The sequence below is a fragment of the Gallus gallus genome, chromosome 1 (genome assembly GCF_016699485.2).
Source record: "Gallus gallus isolate bGalGal1 chromosome 1, bGalGal1.mat.broiler.GRCg7b, whole genome shotgun sequence".
NCBI classification, from domain to species: domain Eukaryota; kingdom Metazoa; phylum Chordata; class Aves; order Galliformes; family Phasianidae; genus Gallus; species Gallus gallus.
Genome location: NC_052532.1, coordinates 181,420,889 through 181,447,947, shown reverse-complemented (window position 1 = coordinate 181,447,947; position 27,059 = coordinate 181,420,889).

The following is a 27,059-nucleotide window of genomic DNA, read 5'->3' as shown; positions in this document are numbered from 1 at the left end:
TGTAGTAAACAAGTCTGGTGCTTGTAGGTCACAATCCATCTGAGCTGTTTAAGAGCTGTGTTAGAATGGGATGATTCTATTCCTCGAAATGTGTTGGGTTTCATTTCTACTTTAGCACTAGAGATTTGTCTTTTTCCCGCTAAATACACCACTTCATCTCACATGTTAAAATTATATGAATGGATGTTGGATAGCTTATTATAGAATTCCTATATTTTAGTCAACCCTGAAAACATACTGTCTGCCATACTGGTAGTCATTGCACAGAATGAATAGCATTCAGTCCACAATCAGTGTTAAAATTTTGATATTGTATGGAGTCCTATCTGCTGTTTTTTGTACAGCACTCCCTTCTTGATCCAAAGATAGTCCAGAAATTTTTATCTGTGGTACATGGTGATTATCAAAATCATGCAACTTCACAGATAGACTTTTTAATTCCCTTCCAACATAGGCAAGCATTCTTTTCATTCCAGGGGCAGATAGGGTCTCTAAGTACAGAAAATTAAAATCATACAAATTTGGGGTGCCTTGCCTAGGAATCTAAAGCCTTGGTTTTGCAGATCTCCTATTATTATGCATGTTTTATCATTCGTCTTGTACTGACTGTTTTTTAACACTGAGAATCAAAACCCTTAAGAGCGTTAATTGTCTCCTTTCACCATGGGCAATTACATTGCTGATACATCTAAAGAGATGTTTGTCTCCAGAGATATGTAGGCAATTGAGTGAGCAGAGAGTGATCAGTACTTCTACAGTGGAAGACCCCTTCTGTAAAGATGTATAGCACCATTAAATGTCCCTGTTTCTCTCCATTGACTGTAACAGAATTTTAATGTAATCTGCTCCAAAAGAGAAGGGATGCCTCTTTAGCATCACAGCTCCGAGGCTGGGGCAGCTTCTCAGAAAGCTGATGGAGTGAAATCGGTTTTGTTATTTCACTGCACGAACCTTTTCATTTCCCAAAGCCTTAAATTAATCCTGCACACTGATGTTTAACACAGTTGCACAAGAGGGAGAAATTGTAGGTATCACCAAGGCTATTTATGAAGTCTACATGAGACGTTTGTTGAGTAATGCATACAAATAACCTCAAAAGTGATGGGATGCCATCCTTCCTGAATTGAATCCACATGGACTTCCCAGGGGGTGCAGCTTTTCAAGCACTGCTCCAACACAGCTCCATAACACGGAGCCCATCGTTCAGGAGCAGGCTGCTCCTGAAGCCAGGACACTGTGTGAGTCTCTAAGAAACACTCTCCACTAGTTAGCCTCCACAAAGCCTCCAGCCCACTTCCCTCTTACTCAAATTGAAAAACTCTTAACACTTTTATTGGGAAGGTTACTCTTGCTCATCTGCTATTCCACTGTCAATCAGAGGGCTAAACTGACTGATCTAGTTTCTGAATCTTTTCTTAATGTTTCTTAAATATTTGCTTTACATTTTTATCTGTTTTACCAAACCACTGCATACACCCTGCTTCACTGAAGCAGACATGAAGTGCATCTTTACCCTCAGTTGACTTTGCAGATTGTTCACTGGTGCCTCAGTAATGGAATACTGAACAAAATAAATGTATTCTTATATGATTTGCTTTGAATTATATTTTGCCTAGGAATTTTTAGTTTCATTCATAGTAAACATTAAGAAAATGTTTACTATGCCGCAAAACAACTGGAAATAGCTGCACACCTTCATGACACATCAGAATGTGTTAACTGGAATAATTAGCCCAAGGAGATGTGATAACACGTGAGAAGCCAGTAAAGTCATGTTACATGACATCACTAGCCTGTGGTGGAGAAATGACAGACTATTGCACTTCAGACCATTTGACTACTGATGACTTAGTGTTAAATCATTATTCTAAACAAGGCACATGATGCATACAGAACATAGTAAATGCTCACTGGGAACATAATGCACTCAGATATCACCAGCCTCAAAAGGCATGAACTATGGCTTTCCATGCACAGAAAAGAGGAATGAGAGATTGGAGTAATAACCTGAATACAATGAGTAATGCATTTTTACATCATTAGCAAAGGGAAAATGAATGCTGTATTTGTATAAGCCTACAAATAGCAAAAGAATCTCTGATCATGTCACGTTTATCACACTTGAACTGAGTTGAATCATTCTATCTGATCTGAGAATTGTCTGCAATGGATTTCCTGTTGCTAAAGCAACAACTAAGTTAGCTGCAAAATGAATGAGCAAAGTAATCCATAGGCATTTTTAAGTATTATGTGTACATTTTTATCCTTACTGCATACAACACACGCAAACGTCTTTGAGTGGGCTTTGCCAAAACCAACAGCAATTCAAGTAAATTCTTATGCTATGAATGTATATGTAGCATAATTGTCTCAGAAATATGTTTTAGTAAAATATTTCTTAAGTAGCTCAATTAGAGAACTAGAAGTTATGAAACTACTATGCTAACTGAAGATAATCTAGATAGATGGAATCCTTAGTAATAACCAGAGATTATTTACCACATTTAATATCTTTAGAATGTTTTCAAATCTAGACAAAGTATGTATTATTATTATTCTTTTTTCCATATAACAGTTCCAGCTGTGATATCAGATCTGTTGCTACAAATGGTATACATCATACAGCAGGACACAGTTCCTTCCCAAAGACAGTGCAGTCCATCTATACAAGACAGGTGTGACTTGGGAGGAATACTAGGAATGCCAACCCAATAAAACAACATATCAGTGATAGAAATGAAAAGAAAAATCTGTTTATGAGTACCAAAAGTGTGTTTACTAGACTCAAATATTGTTTACAAATCCTTTCACAACCTGGAAGAGCCTTATTCTGAAGGTAAAATGCATTGAACTTGGTGGAAATCAGTTCAGTTTGTGGATTTAAACAGATTTCCACCCCTGGCAGATTACTGAATGGATATGCACTTCTTGGGAAAATAATATGGCAGCAAAGAAGACAAAGTTGAAATTGAATAGGGCCTCACCGAGCAGAGGAACAAAGTTCTGAAAATGGCTGAAAAATACTGCTTTCTCTGTCTGAAAAAGCATTTCTCTGGTCCTCTTTTTGGATTTGCTGCTTGAGTGAAATTACCTCGATCTTTTGTTGGACTTCAAATAAAGTCTGAGAGATTTCACATGACAGTGACCCTTGGTACTCACTGTCCTAAATAGCAGGGAGCAAGAGCACTCTAGTGATAACTCTGCTGCCCTCCTTTGCTTCCCAATGTCCCATGCTCACTCAAGTGCACTTTATTTTCATTCTAAATTTTCAGTAGATCTTGTAAAAAGAGGAAACTTTTTTCTCTCTGTTGAAGTGTTCATAGGGCAGTGCAACAATCTATTTTACGATTTTCAGTACTTTTAGATAACTACTTATTTCTTGTGTTAAATACTTGCATAAAAACTGCCATTAAAGTGCCAGTATCAGTGAAGGTACAGACACAGACAATCATGATGTATACACTGAATTCTATTCATATATTTATACAGCATTTATCAACTGTAAAACACAGGACATGCAAACATATAATGTACAATGCATGGAGAAACAAGCAGACAGAAAGTAATTTAAGCTAATTTAAAATTGCAAAGGCTAACTTCCTTTTGGTTCCTAACCTTCCCACTTGCTTATAATCTCTTTCACCTATCAGGTCTGAATGAAGCATAATAAAAATAATTAATTACAATTATTTTATTCTTTTTAGTCTCCCCAGGTGGTCTTCTTTTCTTAAAAATTAACCCTCATGAGAAACAAACTTGGATATTTTGCTGCTTCCTTAAGAATTGTCTGTCTTGCAGAAGTGAATTTCAACCATTTTAAGTCACTCTTTAATATACAAGATCATAAACTATAGTCTGCAATAGCAGCCAGAATTTTATCAGAGAAAGGCAGAAAGTTTTCTAAGTTCATGAAATTTTGGGGAGATCAACTATAGGGTTTATAGCTTTTTAACTTGATGTTGAATTAAATCAGTTCATAATAGTTCCAGACCCACTCCACAATCGATAAAGATGGATTAGGTTAACTAACATAGGTGAGTCCTCTCTTGTCTATCTTTGTTCTTCCTATGCTCTCATCTGGAGAAAGTGATATGAAAATGCTTCTTCCCAATCTGATATCCCAAAACAGAAAAACAAGAGGTAGTACTATATGTAAGATATGGCAGGAACAAGTTTTTCAATTGTTTTACATTTCCAGCAATTCATGATGGGGTATCTGCACGGTTTTATGCCATTCTCTAAGATTGCAAATCTAGTCATTTTGGATTTTAGCAGCCAACATAACTTTCTAGAGAGCTTAGGCAGGAACAGGTAATCTTAAAAGTCATTTATAACTCAACCTGGGAAGAAAAAAAAAAAAAAAAGAGAAATAGAAATGTATTTGTTCATCATGGCATGGCAGCTTTCTACCTAAGGTATCCTCTACCTAGGAGAGAACAATGAGGGGTATTTCTGGGACACAGAAATATATGCCCTTGCCAGATTTGTATTTAATATGCTTCTTGAGACAGGACTTTGGAAACTGTTAAAAGGTGACCTTTTTTTATTATTATTTTCGAAAAATGAAAAAGATATCATCTTTAGTCTAATGGGAAACATATTGCTCCTAATAAAAAATAAAATAACAGCAACATAAAAATAAACAAACAGATGCCAAAACTACCAAAAATCTTCCAAAAATGTAAAAATGCTACTGATCTGAGAGCGAATGTGCCACATTTGCACCTTAAGGTTAAAAAATTATTTGTTCTAATAAAATGTTAAAAATGTCTTTTCCAAAAGAAGGGTGCATACTATGTCAAGAATAAAAGATGGCATTCTGTTCACCTGAGTTATTTACTGCAAAGAGAATTTGTTTGCAGCTGCTGTGATTTGTGCTACCTTGCCTTAACAACAAAAAATAAAAATGATCATATTTAAAGGGAACATGTGCTTAAAAAAATTAAATAATCATTAACACTGCTATTGTGACAGAGCCCAGAAGAAATGAAGATCACACTGTGTTAGGCACCAGCCTGAGTGGAAAGTACAGAATCCTCTGTGGAAGTGAATGAATATCATATGAAGGAAGCGAGTGAGACAGTCACAGGAACGAAGGACAGCTGAGGTAGGACAGCACCTCTGGAAGACATCTAGTCCAACTCTGCTCAAAGCAGGGTCACGGACAGCAGGCTGTCGTGTGACAAACATGTCCAGTCAGAATATCTCCAAAGGTATTCTCTAGCCACCTCTAGTGTTTGACCCCCCTCACATTACAATTTTTTCTTATATTTATATAGAAATCCTTGCATTTTAACTTGTGCCAAAAGAACACCCTACAGATCTTTTCTAGCAGCTTTATTCAATTTTCTAACTTGGCTGAGAAAGGAAGTAGAACTTTGTTAGCAAGTGGTTTATTATATTATGAGGACTGCTCTGAAAGCAATGCCTCCCATTTTATAATGCTCGCTTGTGATGTTAAAGGAAGATGTTTGTGTATCGCAGTAGAGACTGAACCTTCCCAGGAATATTCCATTACATTTTGTTGCTGTGAGACAGATGGCAGCAGAAGGGCACTCTGACAAATAGTGTTTGACATGGAAGTGCATATGGAGCAAACATGTGGAACTGCATTTCTCCACATGGAAAAAATTGCACCCATTGACATTCACTGCCTGCTGAACGTTTGTGGGGACCAAATAGTGGATGTGAGACAGTGAGACAGTGGGTGGTGCATTTCAGCAGAGGTGGCAGTGACAGTGGTCGCCTCCACTGGTGCATACTTTTATACACGCAGAATACAGGCTCTTGTTCATCACTGGCAAAAATGTATAGCTAATTGTAGGGATTGCACTGAAAAATAGTGTTTTGTACCTGAGAATTTGTTCTGTCTAATATTGTTATTCTGCTCTTTGTATCTGTTGTAATTTCCATGTTAATAAATAGGAGGCGTTACTTTCAGAGAGTTATTCGAGGCTCCTTATTTGAGTTTCAGGAAAGTCTGGAAATTTCATTCAGCACTTTGAGGAGAAATGGTACATTTAGTACCTTGAAATCTGACCCTTTGCTGGAAATCTGCAGCTTTGTTTTGCTGTGTCCAGCAGCCCATGATTCTAATGGGTCTGTGTCCAGGAGGTGTTCTGGCATCTGTGTTTCACTAGATTTACCAGCTGTCCCAGAACTTGCTTCTTCCCCTGAATGACTACGAGATAGATATGCTGCCTGAGAGGAGATGATGTCTCTTTTTATTATTATTATTATTATTATTATTATTATTTTATCTTTTTCCCTGCCCAGAGAATTGCAATCTTCTCATCTTTACACACTGTTGTTTTAAGTCGCAGTCATTATTTCTCAGAGCATTTACAGATCTGAGGATTGCTTTGGAAAGCCAAAGTCCACACACCATACATGAGCTGAAGCAGGGGAGGGAAGGAGGCATTTTGCGATATTTGTTGCTCTTAGAGACTGTACAGTAAAGCATCTTCAATTTCAAGGACTATATTTCCCTGTCCCCGTGCAATGCTGAGTGGCTATGGTTACAGAAAAATGCTTTGAAGGGGAAACACAGTAAATAGAATAGCAATTGAGACTGGGTCCAGATGACCATAACAGCACCAAAAAAATAATAGAGGATACAGAAAATAGTTTCAGGAATGGGAAAGCCTGAAAAAACACTTATAAGAAAAGATGTTCACAGTGACAACAATGCACTTCCAAAGACAAACTGCAACCATTCCTGTCTGTGGGAATTCTTCTGTTTGCTTGAACTGTGATCAGCATTAGGAGCTCTCAGGGCTTCCCCTATCAAGCTGATCACAAGGATACACATCACTAGGCTGCAGACAGCTCTTTGCTTTCAAGAAACAGATAAAGCCTGAAGAATGCCAGAACCTTTAGGATATATGCAATAGTAATTTAAGACAGACCTTTCTCTTCTCAATTTCACAATAATTTCCAATACAGTAGATCAGCTTTTTAAATTGTTGCCCTGTAAGTGTTAGTAAGAATCTTATTTTCTGTGTTTCTTATTAGAAGAGCAGCACAAACTACTCATTCTAATTATCACTTGCTTATGAATGCCCACTTCATTGTTCTAAATGAAAACACACTCTTACAGAGGTTATAAAATTAGAATCAGAATCTATTCCGAGACAAACTGAACACTGAATGCTCATAGCAGCAATCGCTGAAGACAGCTACAGCACTATAGGAGTAATCAAGAACGGTTACTGTTCTGTATATGCTACTTAATTGTCACAAATGTATTCGACACAAGAAAAAGAGTTTTTGAGTTGACTGGATTTTGATCTGAACTTGTAAGACTTATTCTCAGCTGATTAAGTTGCATAGCAATCCATAAGCTGCAAAGAAACTGTTTAGTGCTAGATCAGGATCCAAACCTCAGCTGTACTTCAGCTAAGTCACGTCACAAGAAACATAACATTAAGAGACAATCACAACACTTAGTTGCAAAGATCACACAGATAAACTCATTTTCTCACCGCAAAGCAGTCACTAGTTTTCTGTCTGAGAGGAAAATTGCACTGCACACTTTAAAACAGTTTTTCTAAGATGTACCAAATGTGTAATGTCCAAAACTGGCCTTCAAAGGATAGAGATTCAAATATAGCATCAACACCAACAAAACCAAATACAATTTTTTTTACTATAAATTTTCTTTCAACCTTCATGTATTCCACTGTTTTAACTATTAAACGTATTGCTAACCTGGTAGCTGCCAAAATGGAAAATCCGTAATGAATTTAACCAAGACAAAATTATCTGAGATTTATGACTCTGCATATAGGAAGCAATGTTTCATAGCATGTGGAAGACAGATAAAGCTGACTGTGAAGAAGCCAGCAGAGCTGCAAAGACAGACAGATGTAAGTTCTGCTCCATCTATTCAACATTCCGCAGGGATCCACTGCAGTGAATGGAGGATGGATGGTGCTTACTGTTTTACAGAGGAGAAGTGCTATTGTAGTCTGTCCTTACAGAATTTCATCCACTGTAATATATTCATGCTCCAGCCAAGTTCATTGCTGCAATTCTCTGTTTGTTAACCAGAAAGTCAAGTTAATAGTTCAAAATCAGAAAGCTTCATAAATTTCAAAAGTTTCAGCTTGAAAGAGGTGGGCCCAGGGGACACTAGGAGAAAAAGTCCACTGAGGTAAATCTAGTCTTGTCAAAATCCTGTGTGGAAACATTGAAAATATACTTCTTTCAAACAGACAGAAGTCTATATGGATACAACTTCTGATTAGTGGCCTCCTAACATGCTAGAGTGTTATTTTCTTTAACAGCAGTACAATAATGATAGAGTTATCATAAGAGTTGATCATTACTTAACTTCTGGATCAACTGAGTGATTTCATTTTTGTGACACATTATCTGGAATGCACTGACCTCGTCAAAATCCAGGGATAGGATTTTTCATCTGGTAGACAACTAAATCATGGCAGCTGCTCTTCATTTATACAAAAATACCTTAAGCCCATGGCTGATGCAAGGCAGTCATAGTTCAGTGTGTGCAACTGCCAAGTTACAGTTGAAGAAAAATTGGCATCACACCATATTTTGAATCCTCTGTGGTGAAAAATTCCATTACTTTCCAGCCATAAATAGTATAATGCTACTTAAAATTCAAAATGCTACAGTAATACTACAGGAGCATATTTCTAATATGTACCAGCAAAATAAAAACCTGCTAAGAAAATGCAAGAAGGCTTTATTTTTAAATTATCGCTACAGTACAATTTTTATCTCAGGTGACAATGACTATCTCAGAGTATATTGTGAATACAGAAGGTAATTTGAATGTAGCAGATCTCTATTGAAAGATCTTTTTAAAAAGTGATTACGTTCATCTCAGAAATACACTATTCATTTCATGTGTTAATTTCTTTTTGTATCTTGATGGATCTAATTTCATTTTCACAAACATTTTATAAGGTATGTGGTTTCTGTGTTGTAATGCACTAGCTTGTCTTCCCCTGGAACAGAGGATTTGTTGCAGACTACTGACCTGAAACTTAATGCAGAGAAAGAGCATGCCAACAGAATCCTAACACATCCTTAAATATCTGTTTTCACCTTCCCCTGCATCTTCATTTTCTGTATTGGACTCTGAGAATTTTTTCGACAATAACATTTTCTTTTCATGTGACACATCTCTGATACTTCCAAGGCGTAATATCAGTAGCGTAATGCTGTCAGGTCACTTTGTTTTCTATATGGCAGAACAACTAAGGCCCTAAGGCACATCTTGGCCTTTTCCCCTGTTAACTACACAATATCTTCCATTTTTGATTTGCCATTTGCTAATCTTAGTTGACTAAAACCACAGCCAGGTTCTTCTGGGAAAGTTAGATTACATTAGTCATTACATTACTCATAGGTTATACAGTAGTCCCTTACTACACTGGACTGCATCTAAACATTACATTGATTTTTTTTAAGAGATTTAAATGATACTGCGCAGCAATCAACTAATGTAGTCAGTCGTGTCACAGCTGCTATACACCTTTATGACCTCTTGGTACTTTATATTTTTGAATGTGTTCAAAACCGGTGGATGGAAATGCAGTAATGTCGTAATGCCATCTACAGGTTTTAAACAGTCCCAATTTCTCTTGGTGATCCTGTCTTCCATTTTCTACCAAAATATTAAGAGGAAAGATCAACAGAAAACAAAACACAACAAACTCTTGTGAGTATCAAATCACAAGCAATTAAACCAAATGACTGTCCATAATGAGTATTCTTGACAGCTTTTTAGTAATCTCTGCCAGGAACAACATGAAAGTATTTGTCATGTATTTATCATATTAAGCCATGGCCTCAAGTTAGGAAATGAGATAGTGTGAAAACAAAGAATTAATTGGATAGCCCTGAGCATTGCATTAAAGTTGCATGTTCAGGTTCTAACAATCATTGGGAAGCTTCTGGTCTGCAGTGATTGCTACTCCTATAACAGAGACATGTCCAGCCATTCTTATCTCAACAGATATCCATCAAATCTTCAAATGGTCAAGAGCTGCAGGATTGCATACTCTGGAGATCTGGGGGGAGAAGGAAGATTAAACTGTGGTTTTCAAAGATGGCAATAGCTCCCATGGGGTCCCACCACTCTACCTACCAGTAATTGTCAAACTTGGTGTATCCTGCTGATTTGCTGCCCCAATAGAAAGAGGTTCAGATTATCCAGAACTTTCCATGACAGTTTAGCTCCTTTATCTGATGTATCATTTAAACTTCTCATTGTCTATATGAACTTTAAACCCGCTTTTGCTATTGTATTAGGATTTGACATTAGGACAAGGCTTTGAGCAATCTCGTTCCTTGTAAAAACCCACTGATATACTTTCTACTCTTACAATGAGATAAATGAAATAAAGCTCCTTTAAAAAAAGCTGAATGGCTGAAAAGCAGAAAACAGACCAGGGGCTTGGGTTTTATGGCATGAACTTACCCAAACCACAAAGGGAAAAATGTCCTTTCTTGCAAAGCGTTGCTCTTTTCAGGTTCAGAGGCAAGAAATAGTCAGAAATAGAGGGGAAACATCCTGCAATGCTTACGTTTCATCTACTTGTGTTCCTTTCTTTGAGAACCAATGAATAGCAAATTCAACAACAGTGTGAAGTACAAGAGAAAAAATAAGACTGAAAAAAAATACACAAACAGTTCATTCAAATGAGTCTCACATACTTTCCATTGCCTTGCTTCTTCAGTTACGGGGACAGGAAAAAACCTGTTACATATTCCCCTGGCAAACAGACATTCCCCTCAATCTATAGGTTCCTCCCTCTAGCTGCTGTGTTCCTCAGAAAAAGATATTTCAGTATTCCTGAGAACAGTTAAAGAGTAATTGAAATTATTCACAATGGTGCTATGTTTAGGGGTACATACATGAGAGTTTTTGGAACAAAATTTGAAAAAAAATCTTCTTGATGAGTCCAAAAACAGATCCAGAGTGTGAAATACCTTTTTAATTGTAAAAAGTCATCATGTTGAGAAGAGCTGTGTACAACAGTGATATTTTTCTAAAAATACTATCAGATTTGTTTCAGTCATTAAGTAACACAATCAGAATTATTGACTCTTGTCTAACTCCCACAGACGGCAGAAAGAAAGAAGAGCTACATTCATATGAAACGGAAGTGTTTCAACATTTACAAAGCATAACGGTTTTAAAATTAATAATAATTTTAATATTAACTGTAGGGTTTTTGTGTGTGTGTGTGCTGAAGAAAAGCATATTGTTAAATGCTTTCATTTAAAAAGTAAACAACTTGCAAGAAGAGATGAAATGACAGCTAGATAATAAACAACACATCAGATTGCATTTTTTATATGCATTCTTACTGCAGTTCTCAGTGTAAAACAAGATTTATTATCTGTGGATTTTGTACCTCACATTTGCTGTATGCAGCTATTATTTTACTCGGCTTTCATGTTTCACACAACTTTTTGAAGCAAAGAATCTGCCATGACAGCATGATGTTTCCCATATGCTCCCTTAGCTGAATGAATGAGAAAACCTTGGCTAACCCTAATTAGTATTGGCACTGTTGTTTGTAATCCTTGCACTGGTTTTACACAACAGTGTTTTAGAAATTTACTAGAGCTTTTGAAATGTTAGGCACAGGACAAAGTGCTCCAGCACAATGCTACAAGAGTTACTTGACTTTACATCACCTGAAACAACCAAGCTCCCACACCTTGGCTAATATGTCACCTCAAAACTAGGTACAGGTTATGACTAGCCTACATATTCCTTCTAGATCATTTTTTTTACAAAATTAATTAGAAAATATTCCTTCTAGATTAATTTCTTGCTCCACCTGTTTCCTTATGTGGAGAGAAGGGAAATCTCCTAGAAAGCTGGTTGGTCAGCAGATGGAGGAAAAAAGGGTGTACGAATCAGGTTAACATTTTGCCTCCAGCCACAGGAAGCTTTTGTAATTTTGCTAAAAAGTCATTGCCAACAGCCAAAGAAGAATTTAATCTCCTACAGGTTAAAGGGAAGGTACAAGTCCTGCATCTGGAGAGGAACAACCCCAGGCATATATGGTGATACTGTTTGCCCTATTTACAGCAATGCCACATAGCTTGCTCATGTCAGATGTTTTCCACTAAAGCTCCCGTGTCCTTACCTGCAGAGGTACTTCCCAGCCATTTATTCCCAGCCTGTTCAGGTGCCTGGGTTCATTACTCCCCTTGGATAGGGCATGGCATTTCACTGTGCTGAATTTCATAAGGTTCTTTACAACCCATTTCTCGAGCTTTTTGAGGTCCCTTTGAAGGGCAGCACACCCATTTGGTGTATTAGATATGTTTCCTCATTCCCTTCTTCTGAGAATACACTTTTTTCTTTTAATTTCTCAGCTTTCTATTTACTTAGTTATCTGTTCATTAATTTATTTTAAATTACTCTTTCCTACTTTAAGTTAAAACTTCTGTTTTGGCATACGCTTTTATTTTACAATTTAGCATGGGGATATGACATGCACTGGTTCCAAAGGTGCTATGGCTTGAAATTCTCAGAGACTGTGGACAAGTACTGAGCAACTAAGCCTATTATTGCATATGTTGATTTTAAGCCAAGTGTTTTATCATTAAAATTCAGAGCTGCTGCAGTAATACAAAAACATACCCACAAAATATATGGAGAAAAAGATAAAAGGAGAGCAGCAATTGAAAGGGTTCCTGCTGAGACTTTTTTCCATCTCTTTTCCTTATTTTTGAAATTTAACTTTAAAAATAACTAGTAACTAAATTGTTAAAAGAAAAAGAAGCAAACTACAAAGTAGGCTAAAAAGGCACAATTTATGCAGCAATATTTCTTGGCAGAATTGTCTTCTGCTATACTCTCTATTTACTATTCCTTTTTCCTCTTATCTACTATTTGACTTCTTCACACATTTCTTCTCATTTGAACATAGATTTTCTTCAGCTTCTTTCAGATCGTATATTTCCTTTCTAAACAGTGTTAGCAAGTTGAGAAACAGCTTTTCTTGATCAAAGAAGAATTCAGGTAGAACAAGGTCAATATTATAAATTTGTTTTTCTTTCTCTGGATGAAAAGTCTGTGCAGAGAAGAACTATCTTTTCACTCCATATCTGTAGTCAAGCTGGTATAACAGATCTTGAACACAACATACACTTCTAATCACTGTTATAATAATTTAATTAGAGAAGGAGATTTGTAACATTCACTGTGTACATGAGTTTTATTGCAAGTCAGAATTTAGTTATCTGTTCGTATTCTTCTATAGATGATGATTATTTCCATGTGTTTAAGAAAATGTACCTGTCGGTTACATCATATTCACAGGTACTGCAAATACATTTATAAAGACTTTCAATAAGCATCCAAGTTTGACACAAGTTACTATCTCTGATAAAAGTGAATACATAACCTCTAGTTGATTACTTCTTATTCACTAAAGGAAATTCATCAACATATCTATACGATTAGAACCTATACAGGCATCTTAAGATATCTCTTGAGGCTTCTGGATTGGTAATTCTTTTCTAGTATCATAGAATTATAGAATCAGCAAGGTTGGAAAAGACCTCCAAGACCATCTAGTTCAACCATACACCTACCACCAGTATGTCCCCTCTGAACCGTGTCCCTTAGTATAGCATCTAAACATTTCTTGAAAGCCTCCAGGAACAACAAGTCTACCAGCTCCCCAGGCAGCCTATTCCAGTGCCTAATCACTCCTGAGAAGAAATTTTTCCTAATATCCACCCTAATCCTACTCTGGCACAACTTGAGGCTGTTCCTTCTAGACCTATCTCTCATTACAGGAGAGAAGAGGCTGTTCACCACCTCACCACAACCTCCTTTCAAGGAGTTGCTGAGAGTGAGAAGGTCTTCTTTGAGCCTCCTTTTCTCCTGAATGAATAATCCCAGATCCCTCAGCCACTCCTCGTAAGACTTGTGCTCCAGATCCCTCACCAGCTTCACTGCCCTTCTCTGGACACACTCCAGGGCCTTAATGTCTTTCTTGTACTGTGGGGTTCAAAACTGAACACAGTATTTGAGGCCTCCCTCCTATAAATTGGAGCGAGACAGCGTGGCCTCACCAGAGCTGAGTACAGGAGGATGATCAGTTCTCTGCTCCTACTGACAATGCTATTTCTGAAATAACAGGATGAATTCGGACCTGCCGAAGAAGGCCTGGGAGTACTGCTAGATGGGAAACTAGACTTGAGCCAGCAATGTGCCCTCTCAGTCCAGAAAGACAGCTGGGATGCATCAAAAGCAGCATGACAAGCAGGTCGAGGGAGGTGATTGAGCCCCTTTGCTCTGCACTGGTGAGGCCTCACCTGGAGTACTGTGTCCATGTGTGGAGTCCTCAGTACTGGAGGGACATGGACCTGTTGGAGTGTGCCCAGAGGAGGGCCACAAAAATGACCCAAGGGGTGGAACCCCTCTTCTATAACAACAGGATGAGAGAGATGGGGCTGTTCAGCCTGGAGACAAGAAGGCTGTGAGGTGATCTGATTGCGTCCTTTCAGTATCTAAAGGGGAGCTACAGGAAAGAAGGGGACAGACTCTTTAGCAGGGTCTGTGATGACAGAACAAGGGGAAATGGTTTCAAGGTCAGTGAGAGTATATTTAGTTAGATATAAGGAAAAAATCTTTCACAGTGAGGGTAGGGTGATAAGGCTCTGGAGCAGGTGGCCTAGTGATGTGGTTGATGCCCCATCCCTGGACACTTTCAAGGGGAGGCTGGATCAGGCCCTGAGCAACCTGATGGAGCTGTGTTGTCCCTGTTCACTGCAGGGGGGTTGGTCTAGATGGTCTTCAGAGGTCCCTTCCAACTCCAAGAATTCTGTAGTTCTATGACTCTTGGCTACCTGGCACATTTCTAGCTCATGTTTAGTTGAGTGTTGACCAACACCCCGAGGTCCATTTTTTCCACAGTCTTTCAGCCACTCTGCCCCAAGCCTGTAGCATTGCCTGGGGTTGTTGTGGCCATAGTGCAGGACCCAGCACTTGTCTTGTTGAACTTATTCTCATTGGCCTCAACCCAGTGATCCAGCCTTTCCAGATCCCACTGTAGGGTCTTCCTACCCCCAGGCACACTGACACTTCCCGCCAACTTGGTGTCATCTGCAAACTTACTGGAGGTGCACTCAATCCCCTCACTGAGATTGTCAATGAAGATATTAAACAGGACAGGCCTCAATACCAACCCCTGGGGAGCACCACTCATAACAGGTTGCCAGCTAGATTAAACTCCATTCACCACCAATCTCTGGGCCTGGTCCTCTGGCCAGTTCTTTAGCAAGCAAGGAGTGTACCTGTCTAATCCACAGGCTGCCAGCTTCTCTAGGAGAATACTGTGGGAGACGGTGGAGGCTTTCTGAAGTCTAGGAAGACTATGTCAACAGCCTCTCACTCATTCACCAGTCTGGGAATCACTTTTAACCAATTAGTCCTCTACAGTTATTTTTTCTGTGAGGTGAAGTTCTCCTTCAGGGTCTCTTCCAAGCAAATATTTCAGGTATCTGTGTTATCTTCTGTTTAATAACTTTTATTTCAGATCAACTAAGAGACTCTCCTTATTCTTTCATGCATGTATGCTACATATGCACAGGACCTGAAAGCTTTTCAGATCTGAAAGACATCCTTCAACCAAATTCAGCTTGATAAAGGATTGAAACTGTAATTATCTCCCCAAGCTTTAGGTGTAGAAGGAAAGGTAGTCCTTTTTTAGCATTATTGTTTTTTCATCCTTTTCATTTATTTCTTTATTTGTTTGTTTATTATTCCTAAATAAGATTTGAGTAACACAGAACAGCTGTACATTGTTTAAGAGAAATTGAAGCAAGTCTTTTTGCAATGAAAATTGTGTACTGAACAGGTGAACATTTTAGATTCCCATTCTTTCACCATTTTTTGATATAATAACTTGTGCTAACAATGCAGTGTGGTCCACTGAAAAGTTTGTTATGAATTGGGTTATATGGAGAAATAAACAAATCACAAATTAAATATTCTTTTCTTCTGGAAACTGACAAAATCATAAGAATTGACAGTTTACAAGAGTTGTGAGGAGTGACTGAAGAATTAGTGGTTGTCTAGTTTGGAGAAAGAAAAGCTGAAGGGAGATTTTATCGCTCTGTAGAACTACCTAAAAGGAGGTTGCAGTGAAGAGGACGTTGGTCTTTTTTCTCTGTTGACAAATGATAGCAAATGGGGAAAAGTTCTCAAGATGTGTTGGAAACTGAATATTAGGAAGAATTTCTTCATGGACAGAGTGATCAAGCATTGGAATAAGCTGCCCACAGAAGTGATGGAATTCCCTTCCCTTGAAATATTTAAGAGACATGGGCATGGCAATAAGGGATGTTGTTTAGTAATGGGGCTTAGGGCGGGTTGATGGTTTGACTTCATGATCTTGAAGGTCTTTTCTAATTTATTTTAATGATTCTATGTTCTATGTTTCTATTTTTTTTTTTGATGGCACTGTGCCAGAAATTATTGCCAGATCAACAAAATGGCTTTCATATTTCAGTCCCATGAATCCTTCAAAGCTTGTTCTTACTTTACTAAAATAGGTTCTGTAGTTACTGCAGCACCTTTCTACAGTATATTTTTTAAAAAATATATTGTAGTTTCTTCTATGCAGGAAATATGTATAGGCTTGGAAATCTGTGCTTTCAGAAAGCAGTACAGCACTCATCTCAACTATTGATTTTACACTGAAAACAAAATCTGAAAATTTTAAGCGTAAATGACTAGACAGTATTTTATTTTCTGTGGGCCCCATCTCTGAAAAAACTGTTCGCATAGCTGGATCCATGTAACTTAGAAATGACTATTTAAATCAGAACTTAATTAGGAGTGCTGCCACTGAAACTGAAGTAAATGCAGTCTCTGTGATTTTTTCTAGGAAAATGGTATTGCTTTTGCCTTTGACTTACTTGAACTATGCCTAGACACTAGAGTTCTATTGATTCACGAAGCAACTAACAATGAATAAACAAATTATTACTACTGTTCCAGATAGCAATATTTTCATTACAAGCCTTTTAAAAAATGTATATTTTACATGTGCATGCATACTTTACGTCTTTTCATTTATTCTATATGTGTGAGACAATGAGAGATAAAGAATATAAGGGAAATTTTAATTTTACTTTAATTAACAATATTGAAAAACTCATGCAAGCAGCGTACAGTATATGATTAAGCCAAGCAGAGAGACCAAGTTCTACATTTTCTTACACACTGTCCATTTCTAGAGTTAAATCACTTGTCTTTTACAGTTAGATCTTTGACAGCTATTTTGTTTACTTTCAATAATATTAATTCTTGTTTAAGAAATTACTACTTTATTGGTAATGCCAATTATACACTGTAGAGGAAGAAGAAAGAGGAAAAAAAAATGAGCAACAGAGAGAAAGAAAAAGTGTGAAGACTAAAACCTATCAGTAAATGTTACATATCAAAAATTCTTGAGCAATAGGAGGAAGTGAACACACAGGACTGAAATGCAAGTTTGTCAGACTCCCCGTGCAACTGTAGTGCTCATTACAGAGGGAGGAAGAATATCTGCTGAGAGCTAATTATTCTTCAACAGATTTATCAGTTGTGTTTAATTTATTCTTCAAAATACTTACGCTTTATAAATAAAAGTTCCCTTTTTGATTTATCCTTCATTGGGACATTTTGAGATATTTTCTTATGGCTGAACACAATTACAGAGGCTTAGTTTGGCTGATGGACATTAGTGATGACTGGCCAGATTGCCTTGCTCTGTGCCCTCCATTGCTTGTGATCAACATGATGTTAGCTGAATGTGATTAGGGCTTATTTCATGTCTAGCTGTCATGATACCAAAACCAGCTGTACTTAGTCAGGGGTACCTGAGCAACAGCATCTGCAGTCAGCTTTCAGAAATGAGTTAAAGCTGTAATTGACTTGGATGTTAGCAGATATATTCATGAGTTTTTTAAATCATTCTTCTCTAACTGTGCAAACCAGCAGCAAAGTCATTGACATGAAACCCTTATCACAAAAATCCACAATGGCCATTTATTTCTCCAAAGGCATATCTGCTGGAGTAGAGATTTTCAGTTCTTCATTTTGAAGGTAGTCAATCACTTACTTTTTCTTGGCTTCATATTTCTGAAGTATGCCCTTGGCTCAGCAGCCAGGAGCACAAGCTAAGTCCTGTGTCCTCCTGTGACATCCATCAAGTGATAAGACATTGCCCAGTCCTGCTCCAATCTACCTTTCAGTGGTGGGTCTGCACCAACATTCAGAGACAGATGCAGACTCATCCCTCCACTTCAAGCTGATGATATGTTCAAAATTAGCAGGACACCGTGTCCTGGTTTCAGATGAGACAGAGTTGGTTTTCTTCGTTGTGTCTGGTATAATGTTATGTTTGGTGAAAAAAAAAATGTTGATAACACACAAACGATTCAGTTGTTGCTGTGCAATGCTGTCTGCCCTGCCAGTAAATTGGCTGAGGGGCATAAGGATCTGGGAGGGGACAGAACTGGGTCCTAAAATGCCAGAGGTATATCCTGTACTATACAACCTCATGCAAAACTATAAAACTGGAGTTGGATGTTGAAGGCAGCAGCTGTGTGGGGACGAGATGGGCATCAGTCAGTGAGTGGTGAGCACTTGCGCTGAGCATCAGTTATTTAGTAGGCATATATAGATAGGTTATTATCACTACTGTTATTTTTCCCTTCCTTTTCAGTCTTAGTAAACAGTTTTTATCTCAACCCACAAGTTCTACTATCTGCTTTCCTTTCCTTTCCTTTCCTTTCCTTTCCTTTCCTTTCCTTTCCTTTCCTTTCCTTTCCTTTCCTTTCCTTTCCTTTCCTTTCCTTTCCTTTCCTTTCCTTTCCTTTCCTTTCCTTTCCTTTCCTTTCCTTTCCTTTCCTTTCCTTTCCTTTCCTTTCCTTTCCTTTCCTTTCCTTCCCTTCCCTTCCCTTCCCTTCCCTTCCCTTCCCTTCCCTTCCCTTCCCTTCCCTTCCCTTCCCTTCCTTCCCTTCCCTTCCCTTCCCTTCCCTTCCCTTCCCTTCCCTTCCCTTCCCTTCCCTTCCCTTCCCTTCCCTTCCCTTCCCTTCCCTTCCCTTCCCTTCCCTTCCCTTCCCTTCCCTTCCCTTCCCTTCCCTTCCCTTCCCTTCCCTTCCCTTCCCTTCCCTTCCCTTCCCTTCCCTTCCCTTCCCTTCCCTTCCCTTCCCTTCCCTTCCCTTCCCTTCCCTTCCCTTCCCTTCCCTTCCCTTCCCTTCCCTTCCCTTCCCTTCCCTCCCCTCCCCTCCCCTCCCCTCCCCTCCCCTCCCCTCCCCTCCCCTCCCCTCCCCTCCCCTCCCCCCTCCCCTCCCCTCCCCTCCCCCCCCCCTCCCCTCCCCTCCCCTCCCCTCCCCTTCCCTCCCCTCCCCTCCCCTCCCCTCCCCTTCCCTTCCCTTCCCTTCCCTTCCCTTCCCTTCCCTTCCCTTCCCTTCCCTTCCCTTCCCTTCCCTTCCCTTCCCTTCCCTTCCCTGCCCTTCCCTTCCCTTCCCTTCCCTTCCCTTCCCTTCCCTTCCCTTCCCTTCCCTTCCCTTCTCTTCTCTTCTCTTCTCTTCTCTTCTCTTCTCTTCTCTTCTCTTCTCTTCTCTTCTCTTCTCTTCTCTTCTCTTCTCTTCTCTTCTCTTCTCTTCTCTTCTCTCTTCTCTTCTCTTTTTTCTCTTCTTCTCTTCTCTTCTCTTCTCTTTTCTCTTTTCTTTTCTTTATGCTCTTTTCCATCCCACTGTGAGAGGGTAGTGGGCAAACAGCTGTGTGGTGCTGAGCTGCCTACCAGGTTAAACCACGACACATTAAGTTTAGTATTTTGTCAAGTAAAGAAAAATAGTTTTTGATCTGCACAGAGTATAATCTTGTATTAGTCTTGTATTAGTATAGCAAATGCTGAGAGGGTTCTGATGTAGTGTCTGCCCTCACTGTCTCTCAAGCATCAGTTGTCTGCAGAATACCTGACACTTCCTTCATTGTCTCTAGTACACAAAGTTCATACTATTACAGGCACAGATTCAGAGAGGTGAAAAAAAAAAATGTGTTTGAATATGCTCAGCCTCATTTTCAAAGAAGTGACTGAATTTACTCAGGTTTCACAAACATACATAATTCATTGCTAATGTGTTTGCAAACTTTCCTAAATCAGACCAATACTTTTCAAATAACAATGTATCTGTGACTCAGATGATGAAATCTATACACCTGCACCTGATGATACATATTTTAGAATTAACTACATCAATGGAATGGTACCACTGGGATGTTAATCACAGTGAAGTGTTTAGTTCTTCCTTTTTTTCTTGTGTGTAATACAGTGTTGACTGTAATTGCAGCCTCCGAAAAAAAGTAAAGTTGAGTATAAATACAACTATTTGCTTTAGTACAAGAGGGATTGAAACCTAGCGGTGATTCTCCAATGCTAACTGCATTACTCACTATAGTTGTAGCTGTTCAGCTACGTTTCATTCCATATACAAAATGCCAGAAAAATTCTGGATTTTTATTAATTATTGCAGTCATAATTAGTCAATGTAATGAAATTAAGTGGTCCCATAGCATCCCTAAGCATAAAGAAAATGTAAGGACAAAACCCAACCAAGCCCATAGTCAGAAGATGTTAGTAGATTTTGGCTTGTTTTGATGGTTTGGGTTGAGTTGGTGTCCTTAGACATTTGGAAGGAGTGCCTCACTGGGCTTGGGGGAAGATGATATTAGCTAGTAAAAATGTTTATTATTGTAATTTCAGGAGAGTTATATCTATACTGTAAAATGTAAAGTGAAATTGTAGCATAAATTGTACAGCTGGATCATTCAGTAATGCAAACTTGACAGAAATAGTAGGAATAGATATTTAGCCTGATGAAATGTGTACAGTACGTCTTATGAAGCTGTTTGAATCCTTCATTACTGTAAGTAACAGAGGATCTGTATTAATCTGAAAGCCAAGTACCCTGCTGTTGACAGCCAGTATTTTGGAACATTTAAAGAATGGTCGAAAAGAATATTCTCAATATGACACTCAATGAGAACTAGACATTAATTGACCAGGATTGTTGTTTTAATTTTTATAATAACCAAGGGGAAAATTGTTACACCGAGTATAATTAAGGGCTTCCATCACATCTCCTGTTATTTCACTGGAGTGGGGTGAAGGAATGTAAGAAAAGTCACTAGCTGCAAATATTAACTTTGAAGATGCCAAAAGATTTTTTGAAAATCTACATAGAATTCCACTAAAATTTTTAATAGTCTTATAGGTTCCGTGACAATTATCTGCCCTCTTTTTCTTTTGTTCTTCAGGTTACCTATTTCTTTGTGTCTTAAAAGCACCTTTCAAGCATCTATTTCTTAAAGCCCACTGAACTTTCATGACATTGATTAATTAATGTGGGTGAATTATGGCTAAAAAAAAAAGTAAGATCTTTTTTTATAATGGGAATTTCACTGTCTTTCTTGTTTCCTATCTTTCCTTCTTAAGTATTAGGTATAGAAAAGTTCAATAATGTTTTTTATTCAAGAGTAATTCAAGAGAAAATGAACTGCTGACATGGCTCTTGCTTAAATGGAGGTCTGGGTAACTGAAGTTAAAGCTGCAGTTTATCTACATGGATAAGAGCAGACACTGATATTAACTTCTGTAAAAGTAGTGAGAAGTGTTTGTGTTATTTTTCTATTCCATATATACACCAAGTATTCCACATTTTCTCACTAGGACAAGTTGTAATGTAAAGAAAATACAGTTATTATAGGGGATTTATTTATTCATATCCTGTGAAAATAACTCATATCTGTTTCAGAAACTAGAAGGAATATTAATTATTAACTAGAAGGAATAATTAATTTCCCACATTTGCAATTCTGACAGATAATGAAAGCAAGGGTAGCACATGTGCAAGAATGTGTGTATATGACCACATGCATGTTCTTGTATGTTACTATGGCCTTTTCTTCTCAAATAAACTGACAGAAATAAGCATCACATTTCTGCAAATGCCTCATAGAAAACTGATTTTATAAGACTGGATGTGACTCCCTGCCTCCGCCTGAAGTAGAAGACTGGCAACTGAATGAAGAAGAAATGTAAAATATATTGTTTTCCAGGTGTTGTCTTTGTATGTGTGAATATATGAGAACGAAGCCTTTTGTTTGTTTGTTTGTTTGTTTTTTACTATCAGTTACCCAGTTACTCTGAAAGATGACAGACTACAAAAGTCATTCAAAGAAAATGAGAGAATGAAAAAGCAGCTGCAGAGATGTTAAAAGGCAGTAGTTGCAAAAGTCAGTAGAGGGCACAGAAAACAAACAAACTTTCAGTAGTATCCTATGAAAGCATACTTGGGGGAAATGATGTTTTCTCCCATCACTATGTGTTTGAGGAAAACAAGCAGTAATTCTCTAGCTCTGCACTGTTTGAATGCAAGCACACAGCAACAAATTTTGCAAGCATTTCTGAACATGTGATATCTTAGTCACCCAGTTCTAAACCTGCTCATTAATTTTAATGATGCTGACTTACTTTCTAAAGAATTGTGACATGTATAGATGGAAAAAAAAATAGAGCACCCTATGACAGTTAGGTATTACATTATTTGATTATATTAAATATGTCATAATTTTAGATTGAAACTCATTGCTATGAATGAAATTTTAATGATTTAAGGCTTGGTAGTTGAAGTGGAGTGAATATTTTTATCCAGTATTTGACAGATTTCTGTTTCAGATATGTGCTTATTTAATGATAATGAATTAGGTAAATATTTCAGAATTTCAAGAGTAGCCTAAAAGATTTCTAGTTAACATTTGTATGCAGTTTGTTTGAATTTCATGCTATGTTGTTCAATCCACATCACTGACATAATACAGAAGTGTATAGTACTAGCTCCTGGATCCAAATCATCCATCCTTAGGGAAAGCCTTTATTTTTCACAGAAACCACATTTTGTGCAAGTTGAAAAGCCACCTCTCAATATTCTTTTCTTTATAGGATACATAAAAGGGACAGTGTTCCCATTGTTCTGTTCCCCTGGATCCTTGGGTCATGACATTTCTGTTGCATTGCTATCTCTGTTAAAGCCTCTATAGCTTACCTCCTACAGTGTTGCTAGCAGACCTTGATGTTAGTATAAGGAATATAATCCCCTAGTTTTCTTCATATCCCTCATTCTTCCAGGTGAACTACCTTTCTCTTCATGTTTCAGCTGTATAAGTCACGGTTTGTATACAGCACTGTATTGTTGTCAGTCTTGGGTTTTGGTTAGGTTTATATACAAAGGTAAAGAAGAAACTAAGGAACAGGTGCTGAAAGAACAAGCATGTCTCCTGAGGCATGAAGGAAGAGGCTATGCAAAAAAAAAAAAAAAAAAAAAGCATTCTTCTTACCATGTGTTCTGACCAAAACAAGTAAGTTCTTTATATCACACATCTCAGACAGCAGCTGCTGGAAGTTGATACTCCAGCTACAGAAGTAACAGAAAGCAGGCTGAGGAGCAACATGGTGGGAGCAAGGAGCTGTGGCCAAGTCCATCCATAGAAAGAAAGAAATGGGTGATAGGAATCTGAAATGATCCTTGCTATACTACTGTTGCACTTCATGATGCATCTTCTCAGCAGGAATCTGAGGAGAGTGTGAACACACAGCTCTTTCTTGACCTGTTTTCCACCTTGTATCTTATTTCAGATCCCTTTCAGCTTTCTTTCAGAATTATTCTAAGACAGTTTGCTTCCCTCTGATGTGATCTTCTCTGGAGGAAGATTGAAGAAACCTTGATTCATTTCTTTGGATCAACTTAGGCATCACCAGCTAAAAATCATCACAGATCAGCCAGTTTTGCAGTCAGATGGTGCTGAAAAATGGGTGACTTGAAAGAGTTGGCAGCTTGCGTGAAATTCTTCAGAAGACATAAATCAGTCCCTTCTGTTCATGGTGAGCAGTTAAATCCATTTCACCACAGCAAGAAATATTATGTGATTTTCTTGTGGGCAAAGAACAAATCTGTTGCATATTCACATTGCCTCCTGCTCCATTTATTCAGGAATTGAATCTACTGCTCTCCAAAAAAACAATTAAGCCTGTCTTTTCTTTCAAGAGGTTGCACCACCACCTATGACTCCTGTAGCATCCCAACTGTCCTCAGTTACTACCTGGCCCCTGGCACAGTAGGAGGGCAGCTAGATGAAGTCTATTTGGAGCTCCCCTCCCTCACAGTCAACAGAGGGAGGCTATCAACTAATCTGAGATTGAAATCAACCTCTCTAAAATGACAGTGCAGACACAACAATTGGACAAGCAGAGCTGTGAAGAATCTATTTAAAATTGTTCTGTTGTGGAAGACACATTAGAACAGAACCAGGGATGCTGGGCTAGTCTTGAGCTGCAGTCCTTTCAGATTTATGTGCTGTGGCAAAATAAGTTAGGAGAAGAATGACAAAATATTCCAGTCAAGTTATTCCTCTCACTAGGACAACAGCAATATTCCTCAATGTTTTGTCTGTAAGGAGTAGCATATAATTCCCATTTCCTGTAATTTCTCTGGGTGAAACTTCTCTTTGGTGAGTTTTAACAACTTCCTAAGCTTGGTCATTAGATAGAAAGTGGCTGAAGGGATCAAGACAGACCTGAGTACTTTTCTTATTTTGATGAACAACTTTCTTATTTTGATGAATATACTTGGTCAGAAACTGAATGGAAGGTGGTTGGCAACTCTGCCCACAGCAGATGATCATTAAGGTTCCTTCCAACACAAAACATTCTGTAATTCTATGATTCTAAGAGACTCTCAGGAAATGGAAATATGAAGTGATGTGGTCCCCTATAAGTGGTTTACAGTTGCCTTTTTAGATATCAGAATGTTGTTCTGTGAAGTCACAACTGTGTCTTACAAAAGCTCTCCTTTCTTCAAGACATTTTTGTAATTTATATGATGTCAACAGAAGAAAAAAAGGCTTACATTGTAAGTAAAGACATATTATCCAGGTGAAGCAGCTGCAATAACGTCCATATGAAATAGCAACTGTGACCTTTTTTGAGCTAGTTGAATGCTCTGTTTGCTCAGATATGCTTTGCCATGAAAAAAAATCATATCATTAAATTATTTTTTTGAAAAGGTCCTTAATTACATTTAGCGCTGGAAATAAGATGATCTGTAAAATGGATAGTGAGATGGCATAGTGGCAAAAGGAAAAAAAATGACTGTTCTGAGGCAAGACCTTCTGAATGCCCCACATTCATTGAGAAGTTAACATATGACTTAGTAATTAATTCATTTTGCTCACATATCATTTTTTTATGGCATTTAGGATACCAGCATGCTTCCAACATCCTTCTAGACTAATCCTGGATGTGTAAATCTGCAGATAGATACAGCAAGGGAAGACTTCAGCATATCAGTTGCTCAGTTATTAATATTCTTTATTTTTTAAAATAAACACCTTCAGCAAGGTCAAACTTTACAAGTAGTTTCCTTTTTTTTTTTTTTTTTCCCCCAGATGAGTTTACTAAACAGATTTAAATGCAATAGTTTCAAAAGTGCCTGAGGGTGTTATTCTTATCTCTATCACTGTGTGTTTAGCACCAATGGGAATATTTTTCTGATAGTCCATGTTGTAAAAACAGAGTAAGACTTTGCAGGTAGAGCAAATGATAGGAAACTGGCATACAAGTTTTATATTTTACTATCATAGTTACCACTGAACAAGAATTTTAGCCTAATACTATCAAGAATAAAGAAGTGCACAATAATGAAAGGACTTGCAAAAACCTTCATGCTTCATAGAATCATAGAATCATAAAATGGCTTAGGTTGGAAGGGACCATGAAGATCATCAAGCTCCAACCCCCTTCTGTGGGCTGGTTGCCCCCCCATCAGCTCAGGCTGCCCAGGGTCTCATCCTACCTGGTCTTGATCTCCTCCAGAGATGGGGCATCCACAGCCACTCTGGACAGCCTGTTCCAATCATTACAGTCATTCTGGTATGCACACTTATTATAAAATTAATGTGTATGCAAAATAACAATATCTGGTCTTGAACATTTTTATTTATTTAATTATAAAGATTTAAATCACCAAAGTATCTGAGTAAACTGCTAAAAAAAAATAGAAATAAATAATATTAAACAAGTCCAAAATTCTTTCCAGAAAAATGATGTATATTCTGTACAAAACACTGTGTTGGGTATGATGAAATCTCAAACTGTTGAAATGAGGCTTATGTAAAATAAAATGAAAGGATATTAAGCATTTTATGTTTTCTGGATGACAATACCACAGTTTTTAATTGCAGTTTCCAGACAAGGAGTCACAGAATCTGCACATGCTTGTACTTCTGCTCATACAGCAGGCAGTGACTGCTCTGCTGCTTTACAGCTTGTTGTCCAAAATGGCTGTGAGCCTAATAAGAACTTGTAATTAAACATGATTAATCAGACACATAATTCTATATTATGGCCTCTGTGAAGCTGTAAACAGACTGATGTTCTTTGTTACAACAGGGTCCTTGTGCAAATATAGCTCTCAGTGCTGCTGGGCTGTTGCTGGTATGACAGTCCCCACTGTCACGCAGGTGGCTATGTGGCAGGTGCCCATCTGTCTTCCCTCTATGCTGCCCAACTACCCAGGCACTCCTAGGTAGCTCCCAAAAGAAGAAAACCCATAGATTTCATAGAACTATAGAATCATCAGGGTTGGAAAAGACCTCTAGTATCATTCAGTCCAACTGCCAGCCCATCCCCAACATGCCCAGGAATCCATGTTCCTCAGTGCCCCAACTCCAAATTTCATGAACACCTCCAGGGACAGTGACTTCACCACCTCCCTGGACATCCTGCTCCGGTGCCAATTTCCAATAATTTGTACTTAAACCACCATTTAAGTACAATATGCATAGCATATACTTAATAGGCAGAATATGCTTTCACTTTACATGTAATAGAGTAATTGAGGTGTTTAGCACTTCAAAGTAGCCTGAAGAGTGTTACTTATTTTTAGGTTAAACTGCTTCGAGTACTTGAACTACTTTGCTCAGAGGTACCTTAGAT